This window comes from Sturnira hondurensis, unplaced genomic scaffold (genome assembly GCF_014824575.4).
Source record: "Sturnira hondurensis isolate 20B ecotype Veracruz unplaced genomic scaffold, ASM1482457v3 Scaffold0006496, whole genome shotgun sequence".
NCBI classification, from domain to species: Eukaryota; Metazoa; Chordata; class Mammalia; order Chiroptera; family Phyllostomidae; genus Sturnira; species Sturnira hondurensis.
Window position 1 is genome coordinate 3,127,663 of NW_028079127.1, and position 15,275 is coordinate 3,142,937.

Here is a 15,275-nt window from a genome sequence, read left to right on the forward strand (position 1 = left end):
TGGCCCTGTGCTGGAAAGGGTGGGTTCCCCAGAGTGATCAGGCCTAAGAAAGAATGCATAAAATCCTATGAAATCTGCTTTGCTAGTACCCTCAATTTAGATGATAAGGGTCCAAGCATAGAAAGAGTTTGTTTCCCTGAAGTTTTATGGCCCTTTAGCTATCTGACCCTGACTCAGGATAAGCCCTCATAGTTCTTTGAATGTTATCTATTGTTTGATCATTACTTCCTGACAATGATTGGTGAGCTTTATGTATGTTCCCTGTATTCCTATACAAATAAACCCAATAAAAGCCCATTGAGGAGCAGGCTCAAGGCCTTTATCCTTTTAGAGATCGGCCACCTTTCCTACCCAAGCAGATTGTGTCTTGGTAGACTTATTCTCATCTCATCTGGGTGCAGAGCTCCCCCACACTGATGGATATGAGATTTTTTGGGGGGGATTCTTTGGCTCTTTTGTTCTAAAATTAGATTGTGACTATGGTTACCCAACTCTGTGAAAGTACAAATCTATTGAATTCCACACTTTAAAATAGGTGAGTTTTGTGGTATGTAAATTAGGTTTCAATTTAAAAAACACAAGAGATTCCTGATATAAGAACAGGTTTGATAAGGTTTCTGGACTTGTTTGTGGGATATAAATCCTACTTTGAGTAAAATTGGGTAACTATGTGATTTAAAACTTTCAACAAGTGATATTTGCCTAGAAACTTTGTTATTTTCTCCAATTTTATGTCTTTTAAAGTTTTGTCTTTTAAATGTTTCTATTGAAGTAGTTTGGATTATCTCAAAGTAATATAAAATGCTAAAATGAAGAGTTGAATGGGATAGACCAGCTTACGCAATCAAACAATATTAATTTTAGCGAAGATGTTTCTGGGTTTTTCTTTATCTGTTAAAGTTTTTTCCCTCAAGAATATTTAGGTTTAGATTTTCCAAGACTGTATTTTTCCCCACCCTTCTCAAATTTCAGCTGATTGCCCCTCAATCAGCTCTTGGGGTCATAGATAAACATTCTCTTCCTTTAAGCATCAGGTACCCCAAGTTTTAGCATTTTAACTCAGGTCTATTGGAGTAGGTAATGGAGAAGCATGGTTTCTGGTTGACCCAAACTGAATTCAGGCACTCAGAGGCTCCCAACCCCTACCTTGTGCCTTCCCACTGTCTTCACAGTAGGGACTGTTTTCATGGCTATAGCCTAGAGAGAGTAAGGTATTGTTGAGACCAATGGAGAGTCTTTCCATCTGGACTGTGCATATGACTGAATGCTGTGAGGTCTCTGTATGAACTTTGAAGATTCTGGCAGAAAAATGTGGAGCTCTACTTGTCTTGGGGCCCCACAAGACAATTCTTGTAAGTTCTCTTACTTATTAAACCTGCCACTGACCAATTTGTGGTGGTCTTCCCGTCTCTTCAGTCTCTGTGTTCAGGGGTCAGTTTGCAAACTAGCAAGGTCTTTAGAAAACCAAATCTGGACCATTGTGCCACCTAAATACCCAGGCATTTACCTCACATGGCCTGATTATTTTCCATGGGTGACTGGATGAAAGGTGGAGATACATTTTACCAGCACTGCCTTGTGGGCTCTTAAACTTCATCAGGATTTTGAATCACTCAAGAAAGATCTCAGGTTTCTTTTTCCTCCCCAGGAAAATTAGAGGACTAGAAGGTGCTGGATGAGATCGAGTCATTGCAAATTTGGCACCATTTCTTGCAGAGATTATCCAGAGTACCCCCTTTTTTTTTGAGTGAGTAAACTGAAGTCCAGTCAACACAAATCTAGGACTGGTTAATGCCATGGTCATACCATGTGGGCAGGTAATATTCATGGTTAGACATAGTATCAGTAGTCTTGTATTCATATAGGTGTAATCTCTGAAAATGACTCTTGAGGGAGATCGATGTAAAAATGTGTGTTTAGGTTCTTTAAATCAATTGCATGAAATCTTAGTGCACTAATTAGACTTCCTGACACTCTGCTACAATCCTTCCTGAGAACCCACTCATGAGTTGTAGGCTTCAGTGATCTATGCTCCCCAGTGCTCATCCACAGAGAACACAGATGTTGTGAGCAGAAATATGGTCACCAGCTAGGATCCCTTGGAAAGATAGTTCTGAGCATCTCCTTTTTGTTGACAGGCTCTTCAGAAACTTTTGGTGGCTTCACAGCTTTGTGCTTCATGGAGTATTCTTTCACGTCTCACTTTTGTGTGTCTTGCTTCTGTTTTTGTGGTTCTTTCTCATACTTGTCAAGGCTAACACCTCTCTGACTGTTTCCAAGGCTCTCTGGTCAACCTTGGCTTCTTTTCTCTGGATCTGTTACAGAGTCCTCGCAAACCCCCTATTCCTGAACTCAATTGTGACTCTAACTCTTTGCCAAGGAAAGGAAATAGCCTCAGGCTGCTGTGCTTGGAGTTTGAACTAGAGCAATGTCACAGGATGGGAGAGACCAGTCTGCTCTCCTTCCAGCCTTGGGGCTCAGCTCTGGAAATGTAGTCCTGCCAGTCAGAGTCCCTGTAAGACACACCCGCTTAATGCTAGAGACCCTGGAGGCTGCTCATGTTACCCTGTTCATGTGTCCTTCCTCCCCTTTTTGGCTGTAAAATGGTACTTCCAGGCCACAATAGCACTTATTCCTTAAACCTCACATGACAGGAGTGGCTTTGCTTAAACAAAATCAGCATTTTCCCGAGTTTCAGCAATTTCATAGTGTTGAGGTCCTAAAGGCTTTTTGAATGCTAGTTCTGTGCATTTAGCTTTACCTTCCTTTTGTAAACATCAATGGCAGCAGAGTGTACTTTAAAGACAAAACAGCAGGAAATCTTTTGAGATCTGAGGCCCTTTCAAGTGCTGAGGTGGGTACAGGCAGAGCCATCTTGGTGGCAGGAGAGCCATTGTGCACCCCGGTAGCTCCCACAGCTTCAGAGGTTCTGTATTGCTCAGGCTCCTAGCCTGCCTGCTGCAGCCCTGTGGCTTCAGACACACCTTTATCCTTTCTAGCCAGTACCTACCTGGGGCTTAGCAGATACTTGCAGTTGCCATCCTCCTTTTAGGGAAAAGGTAGGTTGGACCCTGAGACTTCCAGTAAGAGAGGCACTGGGAGCTTTAACTCCAAAAGGCATGACTCAGGCCTCACTCCCCCATAACTGTTTAGCTCAGGCTGATGGGCCCACTTTTTCTCTGTAGTACTATCTTTCTGGCTTGTTGGTGGGTGATATGCTTATAATATGGCCACTGGGCAAGGATGATGTAGCCATGGTGTTATGGTCAGTTGTCAGTGGAAGGGCTCTTGTAAACACGGGGAGAAAGCTCATGAACACCAAGTAGAGCTGGCACTGCTCCCTCTGGACCACTCTTGTGCCTGGGCAAGCTTCCCAGGCCCAGGTCTCTGCTAACAGTGTGTTCTCTCTCAGTTTGTATCTTCCTCCAGAATCTGTACACTGGATCTTCACCTGCAGGCTGCTGTGCTAGACAGTGAAGGATAGGCTGAAAGTCCTGTATTCTGCCAGTTTAGGGAACTGCAGAGCACTCATGTCAGTATGCATGTCTGAACTTTGTTCATATAGCACCCTGACTGGCTGCAGGCCTCCCTCAATGACTCAGCTTCCCCAGATATTACAGGGGACCCTATAATTAATTGCCTCTCATGGGATTCCTGGTAAGTCTTCTGAGTTCTCAGGACTCTCAGAGACACTGTCTGCAACTTAAGGGAGGTGTCTCACTGTTTCACCTGACATAGGGACCTCCATCAGAGAGAAATTGATTCTCCACTGGGCAGGCTGGCTGCACCGGAGTTGCTCTGTCATTCTGATAGTATCTTGTCCCAGCCCTGAATGGAAACAGAAGATGGTTTTCTCCATAGGCTTTGTTCAACCTCATTGCCCTGTTTTTACACCAAAGTTCCCTCCAGATCTCTTATTCTTGGAATCCAATTTCTTTGGCTTTTGGTCCCAAGCTCTTTCACTCATGGGGTGTGAACCGAGATCATCAAGAAAGCTACTATAGTATGCTCAGCCTTGAACTCCATCTCCTTTCACAGAAGGGCCAATGAACACTCCTGTCTCTTCTCTTTTAGCCCAAATTAAAAAAAAAAAACTCCCCTTAAAGCAATTCATTCATTCATTAAATTATTCATTCAATAAGAATATTTGTTGAACTCCTGATATGCACTGTTCATTGCTCTAGAGATATAGAATTGTGAAAAACACTAAAGTCCAAGCCCTCATGGAGCTTATGTTCTGGTAGGAAATACAAGGCATCAAGTCTGACCCTACTTATCACAAATGTTTGAGTTCCTTGTCTTAGTTCCACTAAGAATCTCAATGAACTTGAAGGTGAATTCATCATAGCTAACTTTTCTGTACCCTTTGTGCCCTATGACATACTCTTATTCACTGCATCACAACTGAGGTAGCCAGGGGACCCCAGAAGCATCCTGAGACATGGGTCGATGTGGAAGCAGAGGCTGGGCCAAGGAAGTAGGGTTCAATATATAGGAAGCAGAGACAGAATGAACACTGGGGAGAATGCAGCTGGCTCAGAGCTATGGGAACCTGTGGTTGTGTCTCTTTTCCGCAGAATGAGGTAGCTCCTGCTGGGCTGGGGAATGGCTATGGAACATCAGGACCACATTGGGTGGTCAGAAAAGTTTGTCACTGCATTCCATCCCTTCCAACTCTCCATTTCCATTAGCCTTGGGTTTGATCTTTATGGGATAATAGGTGACTATCCATCTTTGCATCATCCAGGGGGAAATAAAAACTGGAGTTGAATATACTACCCAGAGAAAAAAGCCTTTCTCAAAAGTTTACATTCTCTGAGCAGTTCTGGAGAAGGGTTCTGAGCAATTGGCCAAAAAAAAAAAAAAAAAAAAAAACACCACAAAAAAAACCCCACCTCAAAATGAGAAGTCCATTGGTTTCTAGATGGTCATTCATTTCACCTTATAGGTGTTAACTGAGTATGTGACCTGGGCCTGATCTTTGGGTAAATGAGTGGAAGTTTAGGGTTATGACACAATGTTGTGAAAGTTAAATGTTGGCAGGAACATGGTACAGATGCCTTCTTATTGCAAGAGCCTGCAGAATTGTGGCTGGATGGTTAGGAAAGACCTGGAGGAAAAGTGAAGGTGATGAGCAGGATTCTAATAGGGAGCAGGTAGAAGAGGTTTTTCAGAGGCAAAAATGACATTGGGGAAGGGTTAGCTGCAGGGCTTGACAAAGCATTTCTGGGGTTTTGAAGACCTGTCTGGACCTAACAGGTGAAAAAGAGAGAGGAGGTAGGACAGAAAACTTGTGGCCAGGTTGAGTGGAACACACATGTCATACAAAGGGGGTTGTATTCATATTTAGCTGCTGTGTCCTTTTTCTCTTGCCTGTACTCTGAGTCTCATCTCTATTTCAGCCAAGCCCCAGAAGTCCCAATGAGGAGACTTTATGTTCTCTTGTGTCTCAGCCTTGAGCCCTATCACATTATTACCATTTTCACTACCAGACAGTGGCCCTCAGACCTGGAGCTCTTCTGTGGACAAATGTGCATCTGGGAATCTGGCTGACCTGGGTAGTAATCCTCTCTGCCTCTCATTAGCTGCATGGATATGAGCAAGTGACTTCACTGCTCATGTCTCAGTTTGCTCAGCTTTAAAATGGGGAAATTAGCAGTTTACTGATACATATGGTTACTAGTGGTGTGCATGTGAGTGTGCCTGGAAAACAGGGGCATCTTCCATCTCTGCACACCATCTGGGCTCTCGTGGTGCTACTTCGTGTGAAATCAATGACTAACTGGCCTGGAATGCTGCAGTTATGTCTTTTTATTTTTCTGCTATGTTGACTAGGGGCCCAATAAGGGGAATGGAAAGCTTAAACAAGGAAATCTTCCAGAAAGTTTGGAAATGCAGAAGAAAAATTATACAAATATCCAAGTACCATGTGTGCAATATAAGTTCATAAGGTATATTACACATTTAAAAATATATCACCACAAATATATTCTAAGTGTCACATAATGGGCTTAGCTTTCTGATATCTCAAATATATCTTCCAGACTGTCAAGTATATTTTAAAAATGAGTATTTTTTAGTGGTCCATGGTGGGTAACCTCAGCAGAATGGGAGAAAATTATTATTTCTCCTGGTGCTAAGTGATTTGTACCTCCAGAGGGGGTCAGGGAGAATGAAAAAAGACAATTTTTTTTCAGTTTGGGACTCAGGTGGGTGAAGGGAGGTAAGATGCATTTGTGGGCACTGTATAAATGGCCTGGGTGGGAGGTGAAATCCCATGCTAAATCATAGAAAAGAGCAGAAGGGAGGATGGGGAACCTTTATAGAGCCAGATGAATGGCTTAAGCAGTGAAATACTAGCCAGGATGAGCCTGAAATGCTGTTTAAAATTCTGGCTCCACTGTACCTTCTAGGATGGAAAGGAAAGGATTTGTTGCCACTGTTATAAGGATGAGAAGGGAGGACAGAGGATGGGAGTGAAACTATTTTGGGCATCAACTGCAGGAAGGACATGTTATCTAGGTTATTTTATTTAATCCTTCTCCAATCTTTAAGGGGTAGTGAGGGTGGAATTTTTATCTGTTCTGCTGACAAAGAAACAGGCTCAAGCAAAATAATATGTTCAAGGTCATGCTGCTTGGTCCTGGAATGAAGGTCTGTGTGACTGACTCTAAGTCCCACTGACCTGGTAGAGGCTCAGGGGTTGACCCCTTTGTATTTGCTGAAGCCTGGCCTTCTGGCTATGCTGCCCTGAAGGAATAAGTGGCCAAATGGTCTTCAAGAGCTCCTGCTTTTCCTAGTCATTAATCATCAGCATCTGCAGCAGGAGAAGCAGCTCAGCCAAAGCAGGTTTCCCTATACATATCCTGAGAGAAATGCCAAGGACCTTCCTTGGGTCTTTTTCTCTTTAGCAAACTCCATTCCCCACCCCAATAAGAAGAACTGTCAATCAGAAGACCAGAGGCATGCAGATGATAAGCAGCCTGAACCCAGGCATTGTTAAGGTGATTTTTGCGTGACCAGGAAGCTTTGGCCCAAACTCATTCCAAATGAGTGGTGAGATTCCTTTCCTGGCAAGAAGCTGCTCCATTCCGTTGGCCTGGGAAGGTGGAGCCCACTGAGGTATTGGAGTGTCTCTGGCCCTATAGCAATCTAAGGGGAGAGACTGGTCTGGAGGACAGGATAGTGTCCAGAGTCCTGCCCTTGCAGAGAACATTGGAGAGTCTGAGAAGGATCATTGATGATGTGGGACCAAGTGATTAATAGGTAGTGAAGTATGGAAGAAGGGAGAAGGAAGTGTTGGAGTAGCAGGGATGTGGAAGTAGACAGGATGAACTCTGAAGCTGCAGCATTGTAGCTCCTACTCGTCCCTACTCATGGTGTGCTTTTGCTGGGGAGAGTAGAGTTATTAACATGGAGGAGAAAGGTAAGGGCAATCAATGTATGCCCTATTTTGGCTAAGCTGGGCCACCGGGTGCCCACCTGCAGCAGGGTCCATAGTCCCAGGTGGCTTCTCATAGGAGAAGATTTAAGTTGCACAGGCCTGTTTCCTTTATGGCTTTCCAGCCTGGTCCCTTCCATTCCTCCATTACCAGGCCCTGTCTCTGTATGAAGGCAGACAGGTTCTTGGGATAATACAGACATGAGCCAGGCAAGATAAAAGATCCACAGTCCCTTCAGGCTTATTCCATTTGATGTAGCTTCAGCTGTGTTCCCAGTCCCACATTTACCCAGGACTCTGGTAAGATTTGTGGATCCTATCACATTCTGAGGTCTCCTTTCTCTCTTTGGCAAGAGTATCTTCCCAGAATGTCTACCCCTCAGGCCTGGAGCCCTTCTCCCAATCTTTGCCTCCCTCTTTGGGCCTGGCTTTGTTTTTCACAAGACTTTGGGAAGCCCTTTCTTAGCCTTTCCAGCCAGCTCTCCCATCCTGGTGCTTTTCCCAGCTCCAAGTCCATAGCTTGAGGGCTAACGTTTAGTCTGTCATTAGGGATTGACATGCTGGTTGTTAACCTTGAGATCTGCTCAGAATGGTCACTGCTTGTCCTGTACCAGACAGAAACTATTTTCAATATTACTTTCATACACACTGTTCTGCAGCAATTCTTTTGTTGTTGATTTTGCCATACCTGGTTGTAGCCTGGGATAACATACTATTCATCTGCTGTTAAGCGGAAGGTTGGAGTCCAGTGTATAATAATTGTAGTCTTGAATATTTACTGAGTCCAGTGCTCCCGAATTCCTGGTACTCTTTTTAAAGCACTTTCTGTCATTTAATTTACTTAAGCCCTGAGGTAGGACTATGATAATCCAATTTTACAGATTATGAAACTGCCCAAGATAGAGGCAATCTATTCAAACCCTGGCAATCACACTCCAAAGCCAACATTTTCAGTTGCTCCAGTACCCTGCACATCTGGCCCAAATGTAGACAGGGCTCTGGACTGGGCTAGAAATCTAGCATTCCTGGAGTCTGAATGGAAATCCAGGCCCAGAGCAGCCTTTCAAAGACAAAGAGGTATGCAGTTTCACACAAGCTTTGCACAGAGACATACTTTGGAATTACCAGTCTTGAGACTTTTGTCAAGTTGCTGTATGTTGAACCTCAGGTTATCAATATATAAAATGGGTTGACTAATTGCTACACTGCATGATTTTCTGTGTGTGGTTAAGTGAAATAATGAACACCAAGCATGGCACTTCAAATGTTATGAAAGCACTACTGGCTCTGTTCTAGGATACATGGAAGACTTCTTTGGCAACACAGACTTCATAGCAAGTTGTTGGCCCAGGCAGCTTAGCTTGAAGCAACCTTGGAGAAATGCCATGGAAATGGTTCTCTTTGTTAATTGTAGTAACCAATGAATGGCTGTGACAGAGGACCCATGAAGCATCATTACCGTGAACATTTTCTGTAGAGCTCTTAGGACAAAACTCTGTCTCTTAAAGCAGCTCTTCCTGTTCTAGGCATCTGGACAACAAACCAAGTGTTGAAGAATTAGGAGGAAGCAGGCTCAGGTCTGTTCCAAAGGGGTTTCCCAGGCACCATGAAGTTTTTGGTAGTTGTTACCTGAATGGCCCTCAAAGAACCATGGCCTTCCTGGGTGTATGACATTGTGTAGTTCCCTTCATGTTGACTTGTGGCCAGACCACTGCTTTACTTTGCTCAGTGGGACACCAACACATGTGTTTTGAGTGTAGGTTTGATCAATATCTATGTACTGGGACCTGCCTTCTTGGGATCCAGCTTGTGAAGAAGGCCCAGCTAGCCACGTGGAGAGAGAACTGAGTGCCAACAGCCCTGGCTACACTTGTCAGTCAGACATGGGTGAGACTATCAACTCCCAGCTGACTTGACATGATCACACATGCATTGTGCTTTCCTCTGTAAAATTAGAGCACTACTAGGGTTTCCCTTATGTGTTTAGGGCCTGGCTGTCCCCCACTTAGCTTCCAAAGATAGGAGTACTTTTAATCTACTTTTTGTGGGGTGTCTCTGCCACAACTTATGATTACATGGCAGAAGGTGGTTTGAAAACCATACATGTCTGTGCAATAGCTTGCTATGTTGAACATGTTACTCTTAAAATGTGTTATCAGAAGAGTCCCACACAATGCAACCCTCCATTTTCCAGCACCTCAGGGTCCATTGTACTCAGAAATCACACCTGCCCAGGCATTCCTGCTTCTATACACAGAGTAAGTTCTAGCATTTACATACACTTTTAAAAATCCACACACCAGGTCCTGCCCAGAATTGCAGTAGCTCATTTTCTGTGCATGTCAAAGGCAATACTTGCATTTGAAATTAGGCCTCCCATATATTTCTGGATTGTAGAGGCAGATCCATTAAGAACACGCAGTCAGCCTGACACTCCTCTGCAAAGGGTGTTAAATACTCACATACCACAGCTCCATCAAGGAGCAGGGATAAATATGGCAGGCATGAAATGGGTCTAAATTGCTCTTGATGGCCTTATTCAATAATGTTGGTTTTTTCTTTACAGTGCTATATAACAATAGTCATTTTCAAAATGGGGTGCTGCGGTTGTTTTTAAGGAAGAATTGGCAATTTTGACCTACAGAGTAGTAATTTGCAAAATGTTTTTTTAAGCCATTCACTGGTAGATGCAGGAAGCCCACAAGTGCTGGACTTGAGGTAAATGCAGCTATAACTATTGGTAGACTGAAGTACAGAGAGAGCACAGCTGAGGTAGTGATGTTCCAGTCAGAGCTGAGGCCAGGGAGAGGCAGAAGCAAGAGCTCCATTACAGACAATTGGGCTCAGAAGTCCCTAAATAAACCTTTTTCACTTCACTTCGCAGGCACATTTTACATTTTTGCCTCTGCATTTTGTATCCTCAAATGGGATTTGATCCAGGGAAGTAACTTCATTAGACAAAGGGACAGTTAGCTTCTAGAATCACTTGTCAGATGTACCTATTGAAGCTTCTGAATCCACCAGAACATCTGCTGAGCACTTAGATTCGTAAGAAATTGTTTAAGAAATTCTTGGACTTTTTTTTTAGTTTTTAATTTCTTTTAAAAAATGTCTAAATTTTAATTTTTTCACATTTTTTTATTGTTATTGAAAATTGCAGGTTCAAATGATCAGTTCTTTAGTCTGTGATGCTTGTTTACATGGGTTTCTAAGTTGCATACATATGTGCCTACTTTATGTGTACTCGTCTGAGGTATTTCTATTCTGTTTTACTTTGCTCTTTAGAGGGGTATTAATTTCAGGGTTTCTCTCTGTATTCCTCCACATTTCTACACCAGTCCATGAAGGCTGACAGACTGGTATGACTTGGTGAGCCAATGTAAGGAGCGGGGCAGATAGAGTGTTATAGGGCCTAAACAGAAGTGACATTTAACACGTGGTCTTTGAGGATTTGATTTTCCTAAAGCCTGAACATTGAAGAAATTTTATTAAAGGTTTTTAAGGGCAAAGAGAGGAGAGAGGAAGTGGTGCCCTACTCCTCAAGGAAGAGATCGGAGGTCAAGACAGGCACGGAAAGGCTGGTGAGGATCGGCCACCCACACACTGCCTAGTAGCAGCTCTGCAGCGGTCCCCAATATTTTGGGTGCCAGTTGTCTTCCAATATTCATAGAAGACAACTTTTCCATTGACTGATATGGGGCGGGGGATGATTTAGGATGATTCAAGTGCGTTATATTCAAGATCACCTCCTGCTGTGAGGCCTAGTTCCTAACTGCCCTGGACTGGTACTGGTCCTCAGCCCAGAGATTGGGGACTCCTGTGTAAAGGGAGCAAGACCTTGGGGAAAATAGCTATAGTGTATCCTCCCAAGGAGAGTGTGCCCCAGAAATTTTTAACCTTAGCAGAAACTTCTTCAGCCTGTCCCATGTGATGGGAGGGAGTGTTGCTTGTTCTCAAGGGCCCACTGAGGTCTTAAACCATGAAGGTGTCAGTAGCAAACATGATGGGAGCTGGAGGCCTCCCGCTGGTTAGGGGCACAATTTATGGGCCCATTTGTTAACTGGAGAGGAAAGGTGTCCAGGAAGGAATGAGGTACATTTCCTTTTTTTTCAAATATTTTATTATTTTATCAAAGCTATATTTAAATGAATGTGAAGGCTGATTAATAAGAAAAGGCATTATTACTTCCAGCAGATGAAGGCCTTCAGGAGGAGGTCAGGTGAATGGGATTTGAGGTTCATTATTCAGTTTCTGCATCTTCAAGATTTCATGAAAGACATGGGAAGTCAGTGGGAGAGGCTATGTGGGAGGCCCTGGAGTCTGCAGGGGCATGTGGTAGGGTTGCAGTGTGGGTAAGACTAAGCAGCAGCAGGAGTATGGTTAGGATAATCGGACTAGTCTCACTTTTTTGCTTTAGGTTCACATGGTCAATGTCCAGGGTTAAGACAAAGCAGAACACTTCCATGGGGGTGCAATTAATGCTCTAATGACAGAGCTTCATCCTCTCATGGTCCTGTCAAGTAAAATGTAAGAATCTGGGTTAGGCTTACCAAAACATTGTCAATTAAAAATATTTAAAAATTGATCATACCAGAAGGCATATTGGTACTGAGACTCCTCAACACATCTTTCTGTTCAATTATTATGCGTTAGTCTGAACTGAGAAGTCTGTGCCTGGTGACAGCTCTGTCATCCTGTGTATCAATCAGGATAGGTTGAGTTGCTGTGGTAACAACGCCAACTCTCAGTGGATTAAAACAATAACATTTGTTTCTCTCTTATATTAGATCCTCATTGAAAGTTGCCTAGGGAGCTCTGCTCTGTGTCATCCTCATTCAGGTAGGAAGGGAGGCTCTTTCTCCATGTTTCCTGGGGCGTGACACCCCTATTCAAGATCCTGTGTTTTGGAGAAGTGCTTTCTTTTAAATTGTCTGTGTCCCTCTTGGCTGACTGTGACCAGTAAGGACAGGCAGGCACCCTGAGACTGGACCTAGTTCTTTGTGGGTCCCAGTTGCTGGAATTGCATGCCTGGAAATTTTCTAAGTCCCCATTCTGTGCTTTGGACTTGCTGGGCCATAGCTGGTGGAGCTATCTTGGTGTTGTTCTCTGATCCTGGACCAGGACTCATCATGGTCCCACTCCTTGTTTCTTCCTTTTGGGGCACTTGCAAACCTTCTATCAGGTATGTGGAGTCATATCTAATAAAGGAGTCATACCCCAAGGAGTATCTCAGCTCAATTTTGCATCTGTGGGATTATCCAGGGCTCAAGTCAGGCTCAGTTTTCAGAGGAGTTTTCTGGGAAGTGGATTACCACTGCTCACTACCATGGTATTTTTTTTAATGGGACTCTGTGAGATTGGGCCATAAGAATGGTGTCAATATTCCGGTTTTGGTGACTTTCACTTGTGTTAGAAACAAAATAAATTCAGGGTTCTAAACTAGCTACAGTCTACTTCTGGCTGACATGCTTGACCTGTATGTGAAAGTCTGTGTGTCACCAGGCAGCATATTCTAACTTGTGCTGCCTCTGATCAACTGAAGCCAAGGGAAGAAGGGGTGGTTGGTGACAGGGGTCTTTTACACTGTGTTCCTCCTCATCCCTGGCTACCCTGTAGTCACTCCATCCCCTCTGTAGCTTTTATGGCAAGTGTCTGGTAGTCCCTGGGGTGAGACATGCCTACCTCTACTGGAGACTTTCAATACTATTGCTTTGCAATGCAGTAAGCCTTTCTTGTCAATGCCCTTTATTGGTGTTTTTTCATGTGGTGATGTGCTCTCCCAGCTGGTGTTAAGTCATTTCAGAATGAGGGACAGAAATTGCTTGTGCAAACTAGATGACTCTTTTCTCTCAACACTTTGGCCCCTTGCCTATTTCCTCTTGGGTTTAGTGTATGAAATGCAGGTATGTGGTCAATATTGATGGGGATCCCACTTTAGGAATGCAGTGATTTTGGCCTAAAGAGCTCAGGAGATGACATGATTGAAAAAAAAAGTTCTATTTTTATGCTATAAAATACCAAATAATGAATATAGCACACCCTGAAAATGAATTATCTCACATTTTCCTGTTCACTCTGGTTAAAACTTGAATTTTTGGTTGTCATCAGCAAAACACAATAATGACTTATAAGAAACTCACTGGAATAGGCTTATCACAGCTACCAAGCAGAGGCCATTCTACCTGATGGTGTTCAGTGCCTCTGGCTTTGCCAGTCAGTTCATGACTGAGAAAGTGGCCCAGGAGCAGGAGGACCTGAAGAGGAGTACCTGCCTGCCCTGGGCCATGGTGGACCATTCCCACAAGACACTGCTGGAGAGTTCTGGAGAGGGCTGCTCTGGAGTTGGGAAGACTGACACTATCATTCGAGTTTGCAATAAGAATTTTGATATCACTAATCAAGCCTCACTTGATAAAATAACTAACTAGGCAATAGTTGTCCTCAATTGTGTAGGAGCATAACAATTTTGTGAAGAACCTATAGTAAAAACATGTATTGAGAATGGAACTAGTTGTATTGACACCTCTGGAGAACCCTGGTTTCTGGAACTAATGGAAATATCATGAGAAATCTGAAGAAAAAGGGGTTTATATCACTAGAAGCAGTAGATTTGACTCCATTCTGGCAGATCTGGAATTAATATACCAGAAATAAAATGAATGGTACTTTGATTGTGGTAGAAAATTTTCTGACTAAACATTCAGGACCCGAGGGGTTGTGCATTTATGATGGTAATTGGAAGACAGCAATTTATCAATTTGGAGATAAGAGTAATTTGAAAAAACTGTGAAAAGAGTCAAATTTGAAACTTGTCCCAATGTTTGGTCCAAAATTGAAAAGAAGGTGGCTAATTTCTTACTGCAGAGAGCTCAACAGTTATTCCATCCTTTTCTTAGGATAGACAGCTATTGTGAAGTGAATTCAGCACTAGCATGAAAATTTAGAGCAATCATCTGTTCAGCATGCTGCTTATTGAATGAACTATGGGAGGAATCACTTCTGTTATTAAGTTGATATTTGCTGGATTTTTAAAAAATTCTTTGTGAGTTTTGGCATTGGAAGACAAAGTCTCATAAAATTCCCATGTTTCCTCTCCTTTGGCTATTTTTCAAAACAAGGTCCAACACAAAAACAAATTGATACTTCATCATTTACAATGACATTCTTTGGTCAAGTAAACCTAATATGATCAGGCGAAAACATCAGAGTCTGGTGATGTGGCTACCTCCATAGCCATGGTCCAGGCAGCCATGACTCTTCTAAATAATACCTCTGATGTTCCTAATGTGGATGTGGTCTTCACATTTGGAGCAACATTCTCCAGAACAAGTTAATTGACACACTTGACCAACTTGGCATTGAATTAGTGTCATTAGAAGCTCGAAGTCTAAATATTTGAGAATTAATAGGTCATGAAGTCCATGAATTAAAAGCTTTTTAAATTTGATGTTTTAAATTTTCCTATAAGTCTGCCTGACTATACGAGGAAAATACTACCGGATTTAAAATAGGTACAGATTAAAAGCAGGAAATTATACTAGCTTAACCTAAATTTCAGATCTTAGCTAATTTTATTGCTTATAGGAGAGAAATAATATTTGATTGACATTTTCAATGAAGAATTTATGTTCAATGTTTATAAGTGATCTAGCAGATTGAAGAGAGAGGGGTGGATGTCTCTACCTGTGTTGCCAAAAGATTTCTTGATGAGTCACCCAGTCTTGTGTTCACATCAGGCTGAATTTATATATATATTTGTCCATATAACATTTTTATTTAAAACATTTTTTATCGTTTATGCTATTACAGTTGTTTCTTGCCATGATACTGAATG

General features: G+C 42.7%; 1 pseudogene; it reads left to right on the top strand.

The window, feature by feature from the left end:
* The window catches only part of LOC118989573 (saccharopine dehydrogenase-like oxidoreductase), a 114,759-nt pseudogene extending 99,984 nt beyond the window's left edge, over nucleotides 1–14,775 (top strand).
* The last annotated feature ends 500 nt before the right edge of the window (nucleotides 14,776–15,275 follow it).